This window comes from Chiloscyllium punctatum, chromosome 15 (genome assembly GCF_047496795.1).
Source record: "Chiloscyllium punctatum isolate Juve2018m chromosome 15, sChiPun1.3, whole genome shotgun sequence".
NCBI lineage: Eukaryota > Metazoa > Chordata > Chondrichthyes > Orectolobiformes > Hemiscylliidae > Chiloscyllium > Chiloscyllium punctatum.
In genome coordinates, this window is record NC_092753.1 from 73379174 (window position 1) to 73398131 (window position 18958).

Genomic DNA, 18958 nt, shown 5'->3' on the forward strand with positions numbered 1-18958 from the left:
ATATATCTCGGTGCAACAATAATCAATCAATCAATAATATACAAACTCCATCAGCCTTTTGTGTGGTACCTGATCAAATGCTTTCTGGAAATGTAAACGTATTACATCTATTGGTCCTCCTTTATCTTTCCTGCTCATTAGTTAACTTCTTTAATAAATTTATCAGGCATCATTTCCCCTTCAAGAAGTCATGCTGGGTTTGTCTGATGAGATTTTGTATTTCTAAAATCTCTGCTATTACATTCTTTATATAGACTAAACATTTTCGCAATGATAGATGTTAAACTAACTCACCTCGAGCTATCTGTTTTTATCTCTCTCCCTTCTTGAAAAATGGTGTTACATTAGCAGTTTTCCAACTACCTGGGAGTTTTCCGGAACCTAAGGAGTCTTGGAAAATTGCCAGCACTGTATCCAGTACCTGAGTAGTTACTTCCTTTAATGTCCTGATCTACAACCCATCTAAGGGACTAATAAGCCTTTCACTCCATTAGATTTTATATTTATATTTTAGATTTATATTTTGATTTTTAATATTTATATCTTCCTTCCCCCCCCCCCCCCACCCCCATCCCCACCCCCACCACCACCTCCCTCTCCTTGGTGCTCAATTATTTGGTAATTTTGGAATGCTATTACTGTCCTTTACTGTGCAGAATGATGAAAGGTATTTATTCAAATCACCCTCAGGCATCATCCTGATGAATTTCTTCAGCACCATCTCTCCTGTAATCATACCCTTCCTAAAGTGTGGTGGCTGGAACTGCACACAGCACTCCAGTCCCATCATAACCTCTTTGCTATTGTGTTCAATGGCTTGATAAATAAAGGTAAGTATACCATATGCCTTCTTAACCATCATACCGACCTGCCCTGCTGTCTTCAAGAATCTATGAATATGTACAGCAAGCTCCCTCTGATCCTCTGTCCTTCCTAGGGTCTTAACATTCAACATGTACTCCCTTGCTTTGTCAGTCCTCCCAAAATTTATCATCTCACACTTTTCAGGATTAAATTCCTTTTGCCATCATTTGGCAGATCTGACCAGTCCATCTACAATGCCCTGTGATCTAAGGCTTTCCTCCTCACTATTTACCACACCACCAATTTTAGTCTTACCTGCATTCTTACTGATCAAACCTTCCACATTCACTTCTTGATCATGAATATACATCACAAACAGCAAGAGGTCCAGAGCTGAACCTTGTGGTACACCACTGGACAACAGGCTTCCAGTCACTGAACAAAATTGACCACCTCCCTCTGCTTCAAGCCAATTTTGGATCCAATTGCCCTGAATTTCATGGACTTACAGCTTTCTATTTATCCGATACGTTTTTTCCTCTCTGTGGTATCCTTGTTTTAATCAACTTATTCAGATATCTTACCCCATGCTTCAAGGACAGGTGGACTTGCACTCAGACCTTGAGTTAGGGGCACTACCACTGCAACAGGCAGGGACACAAACCCTCTAATCCCAATCCCCAAGTATGTGGTTGTCTCTGTACACCTTTTAACATGGCCAGGGAATGTTTGTTGTTTTATTTCTCCTTTTTAACATTTACCTTTTTTTTCCAGATCACTTCATGCCACCTCACTGCAGGTTTCCCAAAGCCTTGCGGCTTCATGTTGCCATTTCTGACCTGCCTTCAGACATAATTTAACTGTACACTGATGACTAGTAGAGAAGTCTTCACCCATTTCCATATTCTCAGCCACTCTCTGGTCGGACAGTTATGTACGACTGTCAGCCTGGCTCTAGCCTCATGTAGCTTGAAGGAACAAATTACAAATCCTTTCTCCTCTCCTCTAATCACCTTTAAATTGCCCATTTTACCCAGGGTATTGACTCACTCTTTTTAGCCACTGTTGTTCACGGGCATGTGTTGAACTGGCAGATACCACTCACCATTCCTGATGAAGGGCTTTTGCCCGAAATGCTGATTTCCTTGCTCCCCAGATGCTGCCTGGCCTACTGTGCTTTTCCAGCACCACTCTAATCTAGATTCTGATCTCCAGCATCTGCAGTCTTCACTTTTGCCTAGATACCATTCATCATTCTGCTGTTATCTCCAGTTGTTCCCCGTTGCATCTCTCAGCCACTATAACCCCCTGCCCAATGGCAATTAATTGCGCTTCTAACAGAATACTTGCCAATAATCTGAACAGGGACAAAGTGAGGACTGCAGATGCTGTCGAGAGTGTGGTGCTGGAAAAGCACAGCAGGTCAGGCAGCATCCGAGGAGCAGGAGAATCGACGTTTCGGGCATAAACCTGATGAAGGCTTTTCCAGCACTCGACAATGATCTAAACAGTCCTTGTAGAATAATAGTTTATATTTGCAAAACATTCCACACCTTTTTGAACCCATCTGTCCATGTGCTGTCAGCATCGCTTCCCTGACCCTGACATTACGCTGTGGGGTATTAATAGACAGACGATTAAAACATTTTGTCTCTCAGTTGGTGGAGGCGTTAATTCTCAAGACTGCAGGCGAATCGACTCGATTAAAATCCACAGAGAACTTGAGACAAACCTGCTCATATCCTGCAGCATGCAATCTATATCGAGTCATAGAGATGTAAAGCACGGAAACAGCCGCTTCGGTATATTGTACCTTATGTACCCTAGAGCAAAGTCCATCAAGACTCGATCTTTCACTCCTAAAGTTTGTTCCAGGAGACAGTGTGATCTTGAACTGTGCTGTCATGACCAGCACCGAATGCACTGGTATCAAATTCTCCAGTCATTTTAACCCTCAGTAAGCTTGCAGACACAGGGATTTGATACCCACAGTAAGCATCAATAAATTCGAATGTAATGTTATTTTTCAGACTTTAAAGCGACATTTCAATCCCTTATTACATTTTAATTGCGTTTGTATCATTTTATTCCTCTGCTGACCCCTGGCAAGAAAGCGATGAGTTCACGTCTACCAAAATCTTCACCCAGCCTCCGGACGGATTTTAGATACAGTGAGTGCACAACTCCTGTGTGCATCCCGTCGTTTGGTAAGTGACATATGATTTTATAAATTGCACTGCAAATGGGACCATGCTGATGTCTGTGCACCACTCAAGCCTCATTCCGATCAATTATCTTCCAGATAATTTCCACTTATAAACGGGGAGCTTACAACTAACCATTGAATATGGGGATTGGAGCACTCTGCAGAAAACGAATTACATTCGAATGCTGAGAAGACTGTTTAATCAGCCACAGATCCATTAACGGAGCGTAAAGGAAGGTGAACTCTGTGTTGAGCTTGGGTTTCCAGTCGCAAATGCCTAAGGTACACATATTCGGAAATTATTTTTTTTAAATCCCTTTATGATGCTATAAGCAGTTATTGATTTGGTCAGAGTTAAATTTCAAATGCATTATTGCTGACACCACCATCAAAGGTTGCCAGAACGGAATATTTGATCTTCATAACCAGCTACATTTCTCCAAATGTCCAAAGCTGATTACGGTCGTTGTCATGGAAACACTGCTGCTTACAAAATAACCGCGGGGTGGGTGGGGGATCCTTACAGAAAGTATAACTCAGGAAGATGAGGATATTGGGTGACGATTGTTGGAGCCTGGTGTACATAATGCCACACTATCTACCTAAACCGAATCAACAGTTGTCCGTTCGGAAGGATGAACTAAATTATTAGTTGAATTGACGATGCAAAGTTTTTGTCAGGCAGCCGATTGCAGAGACTGAAATCTGAGATGGAATCGGATCTTTCCCTACACACAAGGGGGAAAAAAAAGAAATGAAAACCATCTCGCAAATACCCTCTAAGTGCGGTGACTAACACCGCTGTTCAAAACATTATTACCAGTCTGCCCCCGTCTCCCCTCCCCGCATCGGCATTTCTCTGTGTCTATCCATCACTTCGTGAACCGCGCGAAAAAAAAACGCATCTCGTCAACTTTCGTGTCGGTCTTCGGGTCTTATTGTGTGGACAAATGGGTGATCCCACCGCAGCTCGGTCGGTGACTTGTCAGTCAAACCGGAACGTGGTGGTGGCGGCTTTGCGCCTGCTCCCGGCACCAGAGGGGTAGAACAGTAATCACTTCACGGTCACATTGACAAGCTGTGAACACCGTCTGCTTGATGCATCGCTAACCAACAAGGCCGGTCAGCCAGGGCTCTTCCAATCATTTTGGAAAACAATGACTATGTGAGCTTCCAGCTGCATGTATTTGTTGCTAGGTATTGTGTGGGCTTTAATATATACGGACGGGAGTGGGGGCGGTGTATTTCTGGATATCTAAGCAATTAGAAAGGTTTAATGTTCTCCTGCGGGTGAGACAGGTACATGTGCAAAGTCCGCATCTCTGCTGCTCTTTGATGAAGTGAACACCAGATCGCCCGGTAGTTTGTTAATTTTTGCAAAAGTTCTGTACGCATATTATGCTGAACGTGTTCGAACTCCAGCGCATGTGTTAGCATTTAGAAATGTGTTCACTTGTACCAGCTATTCAGGAGCAAAAAAAAAGTTAATTAGGAAGACGGGGCTTCACAGGAAGTCGCCTAGACTTGGAGCTGTCTCATTCTTATATTGGCAAAAATGCAAGGTTGTATCTGAAAAGGGATAGGCACAGATCGGGTTGAGATTACATTGATCACCTCTCACTTTTGCATTAACGTCTCTGGTCAAAGTTATTTCAAGATGAATCGTGTTGTATTGGTTGAATGCAGGTTTCAATTTCTCCTAATGTATGATTGGTATTGTTTTCAGTCGTCGACATACAGTCTGCCGATAGAGAATACTTGCTGCATAAGTGATGAACTGATTGATATAAGGTGTAATTTGAAATAGAAGTAATTCAAACACTGCTCAGGGTTGAACAGGGAAATGGCTGATCTTATTAATGGTAATTCGAGTGTGTCAGATGGGAACATTTCATCCTCTGCATGATCTTTGTGTATTAAGTATTTCATTGGATCTCTTCATGAACAAGTCGCCCTTTCTACATATTCTTTTGTGACATGGCAAACCTATTGAAGCAATAAGATAAGCACACAGGAAATAAACGTCAATTTATCAATCAGCTTAATCTTTTCGGGCAGAGAGGAAATTAATTTATCAACCATTGTTCTGCCCTCGTTCTAATTAATCTGCCACATTTTGTTTTAACTTCGCTAATTTAACTATCTATTCCCACCCTGTGCATCTGTCTCATTCTAAAAATCAGACAGCACCGGGTTAGAGTCCAATAGGTTTATTTTTTAACTCTGTCCACTCCAGTCCAACACCGGCACCTCCACGTCATTCCTCATTCTATTTCCACTTTTTCATTGATTCTTCTAGCACTTCCTTGGCAAAGGAATTTTTGACTCAGTCCTCATTGAACTCAATGCAGTTTGACTTTGTGATGAGTAGACCTTAGCAACTGTTTAGCAGGACCGGTCATTAGAATTTCTCACAACCCGACTTTTTTTTAATATTCTATTGGGTCCGATGCTGTTTGTACCAAACTGTGCGGCTGAGAGCGTAAATTGTACAGTAAGTGCAGAAAATCCCGAACTAATGGAGCACGAAATTGTTCTTTTCCACCCACTCTTCATTAGGACAGAATCACTGTTTGGACTTTGTGGATATATGTCATGGATAAAGATGGTATTTTTACCATCTTAGTTCCTTAGGATTATAAGCATAGTCATTGGCCTGTGTAGATATATCTCAGAAATCTGGTTAATTTACGAATTAACCAGTAAGGGAATCAAGGGTTACGGGGAAACCGCAGAAAAGTGGAGTTGAGGATTGCCAGTTCAATTCTAAAAGGGAAACAGTCCCCAGCCGAACGCCTGTGGTTACTGTAGGAGGAAGACAGTAACAAATATTCAGGGTCTCTTTGGCTCCAACTCCAATAACATGTATCAAGATGTGATTCTATAATTTTGTCTGTTTTAATGAAATATCATTTCCTGATTTGTAGCTGGACATAATAAGCGTCAAAATTGGGCATTGATTTTATTTAATGAAGTTGTGCATTTTACTGTAGGTTTTGGTTATTTATTGAAATGTCTCACCTGAGGCTAATGTTAGTGGTTAAAACCCATATAACTATTTCAGAACGCCAATCCCAACAATTTATAGGTTCGCTGATCAAACTATCTGCAACATGTGGAGTTGACTACTGTGGGTAGATTGTTATCATTTATGACTTATGTAACAACTTTTGACAAATCCTGCTTTTTTCTACACTTAGCAGAAGCTCCTGTATAGATACAATGCTAACTTCTGAGTGAACTTCAGCCTCAAGAAAATCTTGATTGCTTTTCAAAAATATACATTATTCATTAAATTTGTAAATGCATGATGCAAAAATTTCAACTTTAAAATTATAAGCAATACCTCACAGAGAGTATGTTCGAACTTTAAGTGCTTCTATAAAATTTCAATAGATTCAACATTTACAAACGTACTTATTAGTGCAGAAATTGAACTTTCAATCCAACCATTTTGTCTTGCTATTTATACGGAAGCTTCACAGAGCCTCATCCTATTCCATCTGCTCCCAACCATGCTTTGTTAATGATATTAAAATTGATAGAGTCTAAAGAATGCTTTATTATTAAATATTATTTCTCATTCCTAAGGATATAGCAAAAACAATTCAGTGCAATGGATAAAAAATTCACATAAATCTTTCTTGTGTGCATCACGAATAAACAAAAACACACTGAAATAAGAACATTGCAACTTTATATATCTTTCGTTTCCATTTATTCATGATTAGAAGTCAGAATTAAGATTTCTGAAGAAGATTACCTTCAGTTACTATCAGTGATCATTATTGTTGCTTTGCTATTCTTCCCCAGAACATTATTCTAATGAGAGAAATAAACTGACAAACATTTCCAATGTCCGTATCAACTCATTGAACTAATAGTGCTTCATTTGGGCTAATAGGGAATTTGCTATTAAGTTCCACATACTCATTAATAAGATACATGCAATGCAAACAGCATTGTTCTGTTGGGACCATTACAGAAACTGGGCAAATAAAAGAAATTCACAATCCCACTTTGTTTTATCTTATCAAATGATTTTCTTTCTAGTTGTTGTGATTTTGAGGGAAGGCGATGTATTCCTTCTTTGAAAACTCAACTTCTTTTGAATCAGAATTCCATTAATCGAATCCACTTTGTGACTGGGTGGTCTGTTTCGTTGCTGTCAGGTTTTTTTTAATGTGAAAGATCCCACCAGTCTCTCATGGTGTTGCTCAAGTTAAGTCAGATGATGCAGTGCTTTCATTGGTGTGTTTTGTATTTTATAATATGAAAGTTGATGTCTTTGAAGTGACTTGTTTGTTTAGGTCAAAAGGCTAATCCATGTAGATTCTGAGATGAACTGAGGCTAATTGCTGTGACTGAGGATGGTTTGCACACTCCAAGAAGCTTTTGAATTTCAAGCGGCATATCTTAAACATTGTATAAAATTTCTGCATTTTCTCTTCTTAGTAGATTACTTACAGTGTGGAAACAGGCCTTTCAGCCCAACAAGTCCACACCGACCCGCCAAAGTGTATACCACCTAGACCCATACCCTTCTCCTAACACTACAGACAATTTAGCATGGTCAATTCACCTAACCTGCACATTTTTGGATTGTGGGATGAAACCAGAGCACCCTGAGGAAACCCACGCAGACACGGGGAGAATGTGCAAACTCCACACAGAGAGTCACCTGAGGTGGGAATTGAACCCGGGTCTCTGGCGCTGTGAGGCAGCAGTGCTAACCACTGTGCCACCATGCCACCCATAGTACTCTTTTGCACTTTGAAATGAGCATTTCACAAATGTGTTTGGATATAAATTAGAATTAAGAATATGTATCTATGCATGGAAAGAAAAAATAATTAGTTTTTGTGCATATGGTATGATTTTAACTTGTTTGCTGAACCAAACCATCTGTTGAATTTAGAAATGATAACACCAGCTAAAACAACAAGATGTGTAAGGGATTGAGAATTTGTAAAAATTGGCAGTAGGTTTTGCCATGGCCCAGTTGGATTAGAGTGGCTCAAGTGAAATTGGATTCCTTAGGATGCATCAAGCACAATGGCACAGAGGAGACCTGGGAAGGCTGTCTCCTATGCATCTTACTCGTATTTGGAACACCAACTGTGAGATTTGAGGGATGGTGGTGATATAATCCCCATGGTTGAAAGGCACAGATAATTTTTTGTGGAAGTGACTGAGATATCAGCAGCATGCCTGAAAGATCATAAGACATAGGAGCAGAAGTAAGCCATTCAGCCCATCAAGTCTGCTTCCGATGAGATTGTGGCTGATCTGATAATCCTCAACTCCACTTTTCTGCGGTTTCCCCGTAACCCTTGATTCCCTTACTGGTTAAAAATCTATCTGTCTCAGCTTTGAATATACTTAATGACTCAGCCTCATGTTCTCTTTAACCATGAGGCAGTGCACCAGTCTCAAGAGGATAGGAGTGGCCCATCACACTCTGATTTCATCAATACTCTCCTGGACAGCGCTTCTCAGAACAACTCACCTAACAGCACCGTGCATTTCTCTCTCTTTCCAAGTTCCTCTGGACTTCCCTATCTGAGCAGTCAACATTTACCCCCCTCCTTCATCCTATTTCCCACCATCACCCATGCCTCACACCCACTCAGCATAAATATTGTTCCCTGCATTGCACACAATACAAGCCTCATGCTCATAAAGTGCTTATTTTTGTCTTTGCAGGAGAAAAGCTTGCAAAACTTCGGAGAAAGACAGAAACCCAACAGGGAATAGGGAGTGTGGTGGACAAAAAAGACCTTCCAATGACAGACATAGAACATAGAACATAGAACACTACAGCGCAGTACAGGCCCTTCGGCCCTCGATGTTGCGCCGCCCTGTCATACTAATCTGAAGGCCATCCCACCTACACTGTTCTATGTACGTACATATGCTTGTCCAATGACGACTTAAATGCACTTAAACTTGGCGAATCTACTACCGATGCAGGCAAAGCATTCCATACCCTTACTACTCTCTGAGTAAAGAAACTAACTCTGACATCTGTCTTATACCTATCTCCCCTCACTTTGAAGTTGTGTCCCCTCGTGTTTGTTGTCCCCATACTTGGAAAAAGGCTCTCCCTGTCCACCCTATCTAACCCTCTGATTATCTTGTATGTCTCTATTAATTCACCTATCAATCTGCTTCTCTTTAACAGGAACAGCCTCAAGGCCCTCAGCCTCTCCTCGTAAGACATTCCTTCCATACCAGGCAACATCCTAGTAAATCTCCTTTACACCCTTTCCAAAGCTTCCACATCCTTCTTATAATGCGGTGACCAGAACTGTACACAATACTCCAAGTGTGGCCATACCAGAGCTTTGTACAGCTGTAGCATAACCTCATGGTTCCGGAACTCAATCCCTTTATTAATAAAGGCCAAAACACTGTATGCCTTCTTTACAACCCTGTCAATCTTGGTGGCAACTTTCAGGGATCTGTGTACATGGACACCGAGATCTCTCTGCTCATCTGCACTCCCAAGAATCTTACCATTAGCCCAGTACTTTGCATTCTGATTACTCTGGCCAAAGTGTATCACCTCACACTTGTCCACACTAACGTCCATTTGCCACCTCTTAGCCCAGCTCTGCATCCTATCTATGTCTGTCTTACAACCTACTACATCCTTCGTCACGATCCACAACTCCACCGACCTTAGTGTCATCAGCAAATTTACTAACCCACCCTTCTAAGCCCTCATCCATGTCATTTATAAAAATGACGACAGCAGTGGACCCAACACCGACCCTTGCGGTATGCGGCTAGTAACTGGACACCAAGATGAACATGTTCCATCAACTACAACCCTCTGTTTTCTTTCAGCAAGCCAATTACTGATCCAAACTGCTATGTCTCCCACAATCTCATTCCTCCACATTTTGTATAATAGCCTACTGTGGGGAACCTTATCAAATGCCTTGCTGAAATCTATATACACCACATCAACTGGTTTACTCTCATCTACCTGTTTGGTCACTTTGTCAAAAAACTCAATGAGATTTGTTAGGCATGACCTTCCCTTCACAAAACTGTGCTGACTGTCCCTGATCAGATTATTCTTTTCTAGATGGTTATAAATCCTATCTCTTATAACCTTTTCCAACATTTTACCAACAACTGAAGTGAGACTCATTGGTCTGTAATTACCAGGGTTGTCTCTACTACCCTTTTTGAACAAGGGAACCACATTTGCTACCCTCCAGTCTTCAGGCACTATTCCTGGAGACAATGATGATTTGAGGATCAATGCCATAGGCTCGGAAATCTCTTCCCTTGCTTCCCAGAGGATCCTAGGATAGATCCCATCCGACCCAGGTGACTTGTCTATTTTCACACTCTGCAGTATTTCCAATACCTCTTCCTTGTGAACCTCAATCTCTTCTAGTCTAGATGCAAGTATCTCTGTATCTTCCTCGCCAACATTTTCATTTTCTATAGTGAACACTGTCGAAAAATATTTATTTAGTGCTTCCCCTCTCTCCTCTGACTCCACACACAACTTTCCACTATTATCCTTGATTGGCCCTAATTTAACTCTCGCCATTCTTTTATTCCTGACATACCTATGGAAAGCCTTAGGGTTAACCCTGATCCTATCTGCCAACAACTTCTCATGTCCCCTTCTGGCTCTTCTGAGCTCTCTTTTTAGGTCTTTCCTGACTTCCTTGTAACCCTCAAGCGCCCTAACTGAGTTTTCACATTTTATCCTAACATAAGCTTTCTTCGTCTTCTTGACCAGGGATGATTCCATTTCCTTAGTAAACCACAGCTCACGTGTTCTATATCTTCCTCCCTGCCTGACAGGTACATACTTATCTAGGACACACAGGAGCTTTTCCTTGAATAAGCTCCACATTTTTCATGTGCTCATCCCCTGCAGTTTCCTTCCCCATTCTACGCTTCCTAAATTTTTCCTAATTGCATCGTAACTTCCTTTCCCCAGCTGTAACTCTTGCTCGGTGGAGTACACCTACCCCTTTCCATCACTAAAGTAAACCTGACAGAATTGTGATTGCTATCTCCTACTTCCAAATCTAACACCTGGCCAGGCTTGTTACCCAGTACTAAATCTAAAGTGGCTTTGCTCCTTGTAGGCCTGTCTACATACTGTGTCAGGAATCCCTCCTGCACACACTGGACAAAAACTGACCCATCTATAGTACTCGTACTGTAGTGATCCCAGTCAATATTTGGATAGTTGAAGTCCCCCATGACAACTACCCTGCCTCTCTCACTCCTATCGAGAATCATCTTTGCTATCCTTTCCTCTACATCTCTGGGACTATTCGGAGGCCTATAGAAAACTCCCAGCATGGTGACTTCTCCTTTTCTGTTTCTAACCTCAGCCCATACTACCTCACTTAACGAGTCCCCAAACATCCTTTCTACAACTGTAATATTGTCCCTGATCAACAATGCCACACCTCCCTCTCTTTTACCATCTTCTCTGTTCTTACTGAAACATCTGAATCCCGGAACCTGCAACAGCCATTCCTGTCCATGCTCTATCCATGTCTCCGTAATGGCCACAACATCGACAGCATAATGACCACTGGCAATGCATGTCGATCTGGTCTGATGAGAAGTAGGTCTTGAAGGAAACTGCAGATCCTTGGAGGAGGATCTCAGTATCCATCCCCTCTTGCCCAGTGATGTTACATGTTCTTAGAGAAGAAGGCAGCTGGAGCTGCTGCTGTGAATGCTCTTGTTGCTCCTGGTGCTGCTGATCTTGCAGATCTTTGTGTTCTTCATCAGGAATCCGTGTGTGATAAAGTTGCTACTCAGAGGATCCATTGAGGACCGGAGTTTTGTGGGGAGTCCAGCTGAAGGTGAGTAAAATGCAAGCCAACTAAACTAACTTGCAAGAAACTGGCAGTTACCTGTCAAGTTGTGAAAGCACTCTCTGATAGGAACACCACACCCAGCCTCCTTTCTCCTTGTTCAGTGCCCAGCTCCTCATTTTTACTGAAGAAGGACTCCCCTTGTCAATGCTGGCATGTTGCTGATAACTCAGGAAATAGATGCATAGGGCGCTATAGTCAGGATACTTGTTTTTTTATTCACTTGCGGGATGTGGGCATCGCAGGCTGGTCAGCCATTGTTGCCATCCCTAGTTGCCCTTGAGAGGTTGGTGGCAAGCAACCTTCTTGAACTGCTGTAGTCCATGTGCTGTAGGCAGACCCACAATGCCATTAGGGAGGATATTCCAGGATTTTGGCCCACTGACACTAAAGGAATAAGGACATATTTGGAAGTTAAAATGCGAAGTGGCTCAAAAGGGGAACTTGCAGGTGGTAGGGTTTCCAAGTATCTGCTGCCCTTATCCTTCTAGATGGTAATGGTTATGGGTTTGGAAGGTACTATCTAAGGTTTGCTGTCTAAGGAAGTTTAGTGGAATTTCTGCAGTGAGTCTTATAAACGGAGCACACTGCTGCTACTGAGTGTCAATGGTGAAGAGAGTCGATGTTTGCAGATGTGGTGCCAGTCAAGTCAGCTGCTTTATGGTGTCAAACCTCTTGAGTTTTGACGGAATTGTATACATCCAGTTTAAACATGGTATTGTCCAACAACTGCATGGGGGAATCACCGCTTTGCTGAAAATCTGTCTGTGCAAAATCAAGAATTGGCAGACTGATGTTAATATATTGTGCCTCTCACAAGGCATTATGTAACTATAGGAGGGTGGAGGGGTTAGTCACAGAACCCCTACAATGTGGAAGCAGGCCATTCAGCCCACTGAGTCCACACTGATCCTCTGAAGAGCATTCCACCCAGACCCACCAGCTTACTCTACCCCTGTAACCCTGCATTTATTATGGCCAATCCACCTAACCTGCACATCTTTGTGACTCTGGGAGGAAACCAGAGAACCCGGACGAAACTCATGCAGACACAGGGAGAACGTGTAAACTCCCATACAGTTGCCTGAGAGTGGAATTGAACCCAGATCCCAGGTGCTGTGAGGCAACAGTGCTAACCACTGAGCCAGCGTGCCACCCATAGTGATTGCATATACAGCTGCAACATATCTGAATCAGGAAAGCTTGATGGATTAGGTGAAACATTTCTAATATATATATATATTAGAAGGAATGTGAATGAAGCAGCCTGAAGTAGTTCACATAGATTGAAGCAGCATAGCTACTGTTATGAGGCACCGTAAACAGAAACAGCAACAATTCCAGCACTGATGCACATTGATGTCATGTTCCTCAGTTGTAGAGTTAGAAGGTCTGCATTCAGACAAAAACTATGCATAGGCTGCTTGGTGTCAGCTTTCAGCTGTGTCCGTTAATTGTCAAAAGTACAGTGGTTTTGCTGAGCCCTGCTCTTCTTTGCCTTTCAGATTAAAAAAAATGGCAATCTGAACTGGGACCTACATAGACGAATAATGTGCTTAGAGTACTACAGAAGAAATTTGTGTCTATTCTCACTGTCAAATTTTAGATCAATGTATTAACCAATTAGCTATATTCAATGTTCTATGGGTTTCCCAACATTCAAAAATGTATTATAAATTCACAGGTATCTGTATTATGTGCAAGTTGATACACTGTAGCTGTAATCTGCTGCTGCAGCTTGTGGCAGCCCATACCAGGCAATCTACTCTCATCAAATGCCATGCTTGTTTGTCTCACACAATGCTTACAAATCCACAGCAACTCATCTGCAATCACTCTGTGATGTCTGTCATCCCACAAAACCTCAGTTGACTCCATTTTTAGTTGCCCTTCATGCTGCCCTCTAGATGAAATCTCTGCAGATTTTCAGCGCTTGTATAACGGCTGAAATATTGATATTTTCCTTTCCGGATGTCACGTTTTAGAGTTCTTTTTGTTCCTATGATTTCAAACACATCTTCAATTGTCTTATGATCTATGCATGGAATTGATGCCAAATGTCTTCGCATCCACATTTCAAAGCAGTTTATTTTCTTTCACTTATTGTTCAGGTTTCTAATCGAATCTAGCATCTTATCGGTTTTTATTTTCTTCATTATAAGTTTTGCTACAAGTTTTCTTGTTATTAATACATCATTTATCTCCATTAAACGTGGAATTTTACAGGGACTTGGACAATGTGAGTTATAGCAAGATGTCTGAGAGAATCACATGAGAAGTTGAGTAGAACCTGTTTTGACACCAGCAGTAACAAATCACATTTCCCTACAGAGTTCTAGATTTCTAGATGAGTACCTGCCTCATTAACGTGAAGTCTCCTCTCTTACTGTCTGCCGTGAACGCAATTGATGCTGCGAAGCTCAACATGGAAGTCTGAGCAGGTGCCTGGTGTCTTCAGCTCACTGCTTGCTCCTAAGGACCTCCATTTTGGACCTACATAGACGAATAATGTGCTTAGAGTACTACAGAATATCAGGGCATGTTCCAAGGGCAGCAACCACACACATTCCACATGCACATATCTTACTAGCCTCTCTGCTTGATCATGGCGTATCAAACCATTTACAATACGTTTCTGACCTTTAAAGCTGCACCTCGGTACATTGCAATGCTGCTGCAAGAACACTTCGTGCACAGGGACAGATACCCAGCTCGCAGATTGGAACAAGTGCTTGCCTGCATGGTGCTCACTTACTTTGAGCCTACCTGGATACTCACTGCATCCCTAGCTTGGCTTGCACTTTGCCCCCTCTGCCAAATCTACCAAAGTTCGCAATGCTTTGCCGTGCCATGTCCTTGAGCATAGGCACAAAGCCAGTAGGTTTGTTATGGTTTTCAGCAATACTCAGTCAAGTCAAAGGAAATAATCCTCAGTCGGGGAGTCCTGGTACTGTAAGTCAAGGGCAGCATCCAATACCAGTCCAGGGACTTGGACATGGTCAATCAGTCGATTGATGCAGTCAGGATCAGGATACACTCCTTCTAAGAGGTGAGAAGCCAAATGTGGGCATCCTTGAACTGCCGTGGCTCTTTCTGCATTATTGTGGATTGTGTTTTCTTGTAATGAGAATAAGGGAGATATTGACAGACATGAAAGTGGCTAGTCCAGCTTTTAGTGCTAGTGCAGATGGGGATAAAATGGTGAGTTGTCCTGATTGAGTGAGAAGGCAGTGCAGAGGACATGCAGGTTTAATGGTGTATAGAGTTAAGGGATGTGAAGCAAGTGAAAGAAGAATGTTGCATGCAAAAGGGATTCTGATAGATTATGAGCCTTGGTCAGAGATGGGTATAGTAGCAGAGGTGAAGGTGAATGAGTTAGCAAAGAACAGATGGTTATATTTAGCCTGATGGATCCAAGTAGGTCATTGACGTGAATGGACATTCCTCCAGAGAGTAGAGACCATCTCGATCCAGGTGGTGACCTTGGAGCAGGCTGACAGGGTCTAGTGTCATGGCCTCCGTTGGCAGTTTCTTGCAAAAGAGGATGGCCCTCATATGCTACACACTCCATCCACACAGATCTTCAGTGTCTATCTGCAAAACGTTGTATCAAATTCCCCTCCTCTGCCATGTCTAGGCAAACTGTGTACTGTGGCTCCTGTCTGACAGTGCTTTGACTGGGGCATAATGGCCTTTTAAAGATTATGCCAACAACAAGGACATATACCCATTCTGGAGTCGCCAGTCAACGGTGCATTTTTCCAGCTATGGAGGGTTGTAAAATTGAGCTAGCGTCAGATAAATGGGGTGTTGCAGGGGCTGGATAAGTAGTTAATGAGGTGAATTTGGTATTACATAATGAGAAAGCTCTCTAAGCCTCACTGAGCAAAACCTTCGATCAAACTCAAAACATTGACATTTAGCCACAAAAAAATTCATCCCTCAATTATTTATAGCCATCCCAGTCCTTCTGACTTCAGCACTGCAGTTGTCATCTTTGGTGATCTTTTCTTTATCTCCATGTTGCACACTAATGCTGTCCACTTCAATCTTCATTCTAGTTTCTTCCACTGTACTCCTTTTTGACTGCAAGTGTTTTTGTCTGATTAGTTTCATACTACATTGTATACTTCTACATTTTACTTGTTAGTTTATATTTTGTAGTCCTCTTCTGAATCTGCACATAGTGCTGTCTCATCAGTGTACCACAAATGTGTTTTGTGTTTGTCTTCAAAATGTTTATCCTGTGTGAAGATTGGTGACAGTACATACCTTGTTGTACTTCTTCCAATATCTGATTGCCAGTCCTCTAACATGGTGATCATAATTTAATCCCCGTATAAGCTCTGGAAAAATTCTCACAATTTTAAATGTCAGTATCAGATTTCAGTAACACATCAATTAGTTTTTGCTCATTAATATGATTGAATGTCTTTTAATAATCTCTGAAGCATTTGGAAATGTTCTTGTTTACTTCTAGGTATTTATCAATGATTATTCTAAGGTTGAATATCCTTCTCTTATTCCTACACCCAATCTAAATCCAGGTTGTGTTTCATCAATTTCTGCTTCAAAGATGTTATTATTTCTTTCTTTTACTAGTTCAAGATCAATTCAATGAGCCAACTCATTCAGCTTTCAGTTCTAAACTGATTGCGCTCTAATGTTTTATCAGAATAAAATATAAACCAAACCATAATTCTCCATAAACTGTTCTGCACGTTAGTTTTGCTGTTCTTTCCTGTATAAATTGTTAAATATGATCTGAATAAAGCTGCCCAAATAGTATGATGTGAAGTATATTGAAGGATTAATTGGTATTTGGTTTCAAGGGGTCAATATTGAAGGCGTTATGAATTAACCTTGGAGAATTACTGTTGAATTAACCTATTGATACGTGATTATACAGCTGACACCAATAGTCAGCATGTCCAGTAGTGTGTATCATGCTGTCATCAGGGAATGATTTGAGTGACACAGTCAATCCATAGTTTCCGACAAATGCAACAACATCTGTAGTCCAGCTAAACAAAGGTTTTATTTTTGATCTATGCACAACTTCCAAAATGGATAATGGGACTCAAGAACCAGAAGGAGATGAGAAAAAATAAACAGAATTAAAAGCTGATTTTAAAATAAATATAACATAGTTAATATTTGTATATAATAACATAAATAAAATGAAGAGGGTGAAAAGGCTTAAGTTGCAGTCATTGATATTATAGCTATTTATATTAATACAACAGTGATTATTGTGCTCAATATCTTTACTATCTTATCTGGATTTATTTCAATGTCTGTTTAAATTGAAAACTATGCTTTGCCCATGGATGGACTTTACTGTACTTGCTAACAATTAAGATACTAGTGGGCAGTTAGTGTTTGTTAAGTTTTGTTGAAAAGGTACATTTTTTTAAAGCTTTTCATCTAGCACTCATCAGGATGTTATCAAGAATACCAATGTTAAGGGGAATAAAATCTTTATACTGCGTGAGAACAGAGTCTGTTACTTAGCAAGTGGGCTTTAGTTAAGGTGTTGTCATGTAGAATGTGCTAGTTAGATGATGATGGGCAGTTATTTGTCAAGCTATGTTTAAATTTAAACCAGGCAGGTTATCTCTGATTAGTCAAAATTAAAAATCACACAGCACCAGATTATAGTCCAAAAGGTTTATTTGGAAGTACAAGCTTTTGGAGTGCTGCTCCTTCATCACATAACTAATGGAGCAGGATCACAGGACACAGAACTTACAGTAAAACATCAAAGTGTTATACAACTGATGTGATGTATTGAACAAACCTAGTGTGCTGTTAAGTCTTTAATCACTTAGAATGGGGAAGCAGGTTTCAATTCATTAATATGTAAATCACAGAACTTCTTTCAAGTCACATCCTTGAGATAACTTAAGCTTTTATTTAACAAAGGTGACAGCTCAGATAGTGCATTAAAGGTGTGAGGTTAGAGTCTGACTGTTTTCCAGGCTGGTTCTTTTTCCAAAGTAGGAATTACAAAATGTCACATGGAATGACTGCCTACAGAGTTGTGTGCTTTTTGAACAAAATAGAATGTATCTGCAAATACATTTCAGCAAAAGCAAATTCACCCCAAAGATTTATATGGGCACAGTCAGGGAACACTTCAGCTGTCAAGGCTATTTGACCTCAGATCTTCTGGTGACCGTCCTCCCAGGCGGACTTTGGGACACATAACAACGCAGAGTGTCTGAGCAGAGGCTGATAATTTAGTTTGGTACCCATGAGGATCTTGGGTTCATGTCACACTACAGGTGACCCCCCCCCACCCCCCACACACACACACACACACACACACACACATACACACACACTCTTACATCTGATCACACTCTCACATTCATGCAGACCCTCTCTCATACACACACTCTATCAGACATATACACTCACATTCTCACCTACATGCACACCCTCTCACAGGTGTACATTCTGTCACACTCACGCACACACTATACCAAGCACACACAAACACACACACACTCTCGCTCTCTCTTTCTCTCTCTCTCTTTATTTCTCTTGCTCTTTCCCCCTCTCTTTATTTGTTTCTCTCTCTCTCGTTCTCTCTCTTTCTCTCTCTCTTTCTTTATTTCTCTCTCGCTTTCTCTTTCTCTCTCTCTCGTTATTCCTCTCTCTCTTTCTCTCTCTTTCTCTCTCTTTCTTTCTCTCTCTCTCTTTCTTGCTCTCTCATTCTCTCTCTCTCTTTCTTTCTCTCTCTTGTGATTGCTGCAGCAATATAAATCTTTGGGGTGAATTTTCATTTGCAGAATTTATTTGCAGATATATTCTATTTTGTTCAAAAAGCACACAACCTGAAGGGAGTCAGTCCAAATGATATTTTATAATTCCTACTTTGGAAATAGAACCAGACAGACTCTAACCTCACACCTTTTTAATGCATTGTCTGAGTTGAGATGTCACCTTTTTTTTATAATGCCTTCAGTTATCTTGGGAATGTGACTTGAAAGAAGGTCTGGGATTTACATATTAACGAATTGAAACCTGCTTCCCCATTCTGAGTGATGACTTGGAGGTGTCGGTGTTGGAC

General features: G+C 41.2%; 1 protein-coding gene across 6 annotated transcripts in view; it reads left to right on the forward strand.

Moving 5' to 3' along the window:
- Positions 1-2512: 2512 nt before the first annotated feature.
- htr1fa (5-hydroxytryptamine (serotonin) receptor 1Fa) overlaps positions 2513-18958 on the forward strand; it is a 148651-nt gene continuing 132205 nt past the window's right edge. For 2 of the 6 annotated variants that reach the window (XM_072585473.1, XM_072585474.1), the window contains exons 1-3: positions 2513-2795; positions 2915-3011; positions 3107-3292. The gene's annotated coding sequence lies outside the window, so the exon portion shown is untranslated. Of the gene's footprint in view, positions 2796-2914; positions 3012-3106; positions 3293-3570; positions 4208-8716; positions 8915-11794; positions 11869-18958 lie in introns of those variants that run through there. The other 4 variants (XR_011962558.1, XM_072585472.1, XM_072585475.1 and 1 more) reach the window with 3 other exon arrangements.